The sequence below is a fragment of the Poecilia latipinna genome, unplaced genomic scaffold (assembly GCF_001443285.1).
Source record: "Poecilia latipinna isolate Pla-1442-1.1 unplaced genomic scaffold, P_latipinna-1.0 Scaffold3945, whole genome shotgun sequence".
Taxonomy (NCBI): domain Eukaryota; kingdom Metazoa; phylum Chordata; class Actinopteri; order Cyprinodontiformes; family Poeciliidae; genus Poecilia; species Poecilia latipinna.
Window position 1 is genome coordinate 8991 of NW_015116561.1, and position 4086 is coordinate 13076.

A 4086-nucleotide genomic window follows, 5' to 3' on the forward strand; every position below is an offset into this window, starting at 1 on the left:
GTTCATTGTGGGTGGTTACCTGGTATCATATGCAGCTCCTCCTTTGAAAACTTGTTTAAACCAGATCAAACTGGATAGAACCAGACGGCATGGTACTTTCCTACTCAAGTCTTTCAGGAAGTGTAACACTTTCTGTTCCTATATGTTGCCTTTTTAAATTAAGTTTCCCATCATGTCTGATGAGCTCAGAGCAGAAACAAAGTCAGACTGACCTGCTGCCTCTTGGAAACATGTCATAATGATAATTTAACCTCTTATTTGTTTACAGTCAGCTTCATGTTTTGCTGACAGTTTGTCCCTAAAATGGCCGGAGCTCCTCCCTCTGTGAAGCTTTGTCATCTGAACCCAGCAGTTCTTCTTCTTCAAATGTTTCTATAACTTGCTTATTACAGTGTATCACAAAAGTGAGTCACATTTCTGCAGATATTTAAGTATATCTTTTCATGGGACAACACTGATAAAATGACACTTTAACATAATAAAGTCGTCTGTGTCCAGCCTATATAACAGTGTAAATTTATTCTTCCCTCAAAATAACTATATATACAGCCATTAATGTCTAAACCACCGGCAACAAAAGTGAGTACACCCCTAAGGGACTAGACCCCTAAATGTCCGAATTGAACACTGCTCATTATTTTCCTTCCAAAATATCATGTGACTAGTTAGTGTTACTATGTCTAAGGCCGTGGTTTCCCAACACTTTCTGAGCCCCCCTGCGGATTACAATAGGGCAGTGGTTCCCAAAGATTTTCTTCTGCCAAAGCTCCTGATGCGACTCCACAACTCGGATATCTTTCTGCACAAATTTGTGACACTTATCTTAATATTAATTATTATAATGGCTTTTAGTTGCACAACTTTACAGACACATCCATTCGTGGCTGTTTTCATGTTAATTGCGCGGTTCATATTAGTCTCGATGTTTGAAGTTTTCTGGAGAGCAACGCGAAGCTCGACGTCATTCACAGCAAATATATTAACTTGATATTAATAATTATAAATAAATATTAATATTAATAACTTTTAATAAATTAAATTAAGCGACTTCACTTAAATTAGCATCACTTCACCCGCTGGGCTCTGAACGCACTTCCTCCTGGTTCCCATCTGATCCAAACAGATCAACTGAACTCTGAGTGTTTTACCCTGCGCGGTCCGGTGTGCGCTTTAAGGATTTTTTATTTTTTTTTAGCTTTTCCGAAACGGACAGATGTTACATCTCCAGCTCCTCTAGAACGCCGCTATCCTGGGTAACGTGAACCCAGAAGGCTCCATTTGTTAAATCCGCTGGATGAGTTACTTCCAGCGGTTTCTAAGTCTTCGCAGTGGCGGAGTGTAACTGCCTCCTCAGTGGTTGAGCAGCGGACTGCGCATGTTACAGTCTAATTAACTTTTGCATCGTCATTTATTTCCTCAAGATAAACTGCCGGCTCCTCAAATGGATTAACACAACGTTGCATTCTCTTTAGTTTTCTCTGGACTGTAATGGAGACTTGAATTTAACGCGCCCATTCAAACAAAGGTTTTGAATGGACTTCCTAACCAGACGCTCCAAAGCGTTATTTAACAATATGAGGTATTTAATTTATTTTTAACATTGTATTTTCATACATTTATGCTAGGGGTGCCCAAGTCTACTTTTCCAGAGCTACCAGATGCGTTCCTTCTCTAACACACCTGACTGACTAATTTTAAGCCTCTACAGAACTGAGTTGCTGCTGATGAGAGAAGTCAACCTTTTGTCTGGGGTGTGTTTTAGCAGGGATGCATCTAAAAGTTGCATTCTGGAGGACCGAACCTGGCCACTCCTGATTTGTACCGTCAATGTGGCCCGTTGAAGGTGGCCAATATGCTCAAGTGGCCCTCGGTGAAATTGAGTTTGACACCCCTGCTCTAGATCGTGCTGAGACATTAGTCCTCTAATTCTGGAGATGTTCTTCAGGTGATAGAAGGCAGAGGCACCAAACTTTCAGTGATTGAACATCATCCGGTCCCCTACAATACACAATGGTCAAATAATGACATCACTTAGGCCACGCCCCCTGAGAACAGGACGTGACATGTTTTACTCTGAACGGTCCCTTTCTGACCTCTTTGACCTAATCAACATGAAACAGTGTCCACAGACAGAAAACATGTCTGTCTGTTTGTTTTCGATGGAGCAGGTGGGCGTGGCGGCGTGGCGAAGTGACCCTAAACGCCGTGTCCTTACGTTTGGCTGTGGATTCCACAATTTTGAGGCCAGCTGCACCAAACTTGACATGAGTGATCCTGGTAGGGTCCCCTACGATCCTATGTTGTCATAGTCTGACGTCATCTAAGCCCCGCCCCCTCAGAACAGGAAGTGCTTTTTTTTCCATGGAAAGCTGCCTTTCTGGCTCACTGCACCTAATCAAGATCATTCTTTGTTGGATGACAGATAACAAGTTGGTCTCACTTGCTTTAAAGTGCCAAGCATTTTCAACAGAGGGCGTGGCAATGGCGGCGTGGCAAAGTGACCTGTAACGCTGTTAACATAGGTTTGGCTCTAAATTCTATATTTTCGAGCTGAGCTACATCAAACTCACTAGGATGCATCCTTATCCATCCCCAAACAGGAATCCATAACAGTCGTTGATGGGCGTGGCCTAATTTCTCTACAGCGCCCCCTAGAAATTTTTAAATGATCAGCCCCAAGCCATGCTTTAACCCAGAATTATGAAAGTTGATACACTTGTGTATCTCTTTAGGACATACAAAAAAGTCTCTTGGAGCCATGATCCAAACCCCACAGGAAGTCGGCCATTTTGGATCAAAGCTGCCATGTCCTCTTTTTATAGACGTTGCATCTGATCGAACTCCTCCTACAGCTTTTGACATACAGACTTCAAACTCACTAAGCACACTCTTGAGACATGGAAGGTCAAAAGTTATCACAGGAATTTTTGTATGTCAAAGCATGTGGGCGTGGCTAAGTGCCAAACTTTGACTATTCACCATGAAACATGAATGTGAAATAACTTCCAAATGCCAGCTCAGAGCTGCATCAGACTTCCTATGTCTCACTACAGGCCAGCCCTCATCACATTTAGGTGGTCAATTGATGACATCACCTTAGCCCCGCCCACTTCCGGTAGGAAGTCACCTGTTTTCTCAAATGTACATCTTACTTTTACTCTATGATTCATATGGGTTTAATCTTGTGCCAACTGACATAAAATGACATGATGATGAACTCTGTCAATGCCTACTGACAAGTGGGGGCGTGGCCAAATGGCAACTTGCAGTCCCTCGCCATATGTTGTCTCTAACTCACAAATGGAACATCCGATTGGCACCAAACTAATGACTTTCATTCACCGCTAAAGAGCCCAACAGCCTTGAATTGTAATTTGACTCGACTGCGCCCCCTTCATTACTCCATCAGCTATATCTCCTTGCTACATCAGCCGATCTGCACGAAATGCTGCGTGTTTCACCAGGGAGCGCTGCTGAAAACACAGTGCAGCTAATGTCAACATAAGTCACCAGATAAAGCATCAATCCAGCTGTTCAGATACACATACATTCTCCCAAAACCTTAAACATAAAAGCAGCCCATGCAATACAGAACATTGTATCCATCCAGGCCATGTTAACATAATAATTATGTAAATATACATTGTTATATGTTTTCTGTTTTTTTTTTACTAATTGTGTTTTGTGAGTTAGAGTACAAAGATTCACTCATTTTGGTTTAAAATAATATTAAGTATGTCATTCACCAGTAATTCAGCAGCAGGGGTCAGTATTGCTCCACCAATGACAAAGACATGGATGGGTAAACAGAGTTTTCAGAGAAAGAACTTGCATCAGAGAGCTAAAGATGATGAATAACTACACCAGTACCTCGTCACTAGGTGCGGGAATTGCGCGAGAGCGTCTGCGGTGGCCGAAGCGGCGCTGAGCTGCGAGGGCCGTTCAAGACTGCTTGCAGCTTTAATTTTTTTTTGTCTTTGTCTTAATCAGCCACTAATAAACCCAAAGGCACACTGACAGCAAGTGATATAATCATACCAGCAGGGGGAAGTGTAACACTGACCTGTTCTGTTAGTGGATCTGTTG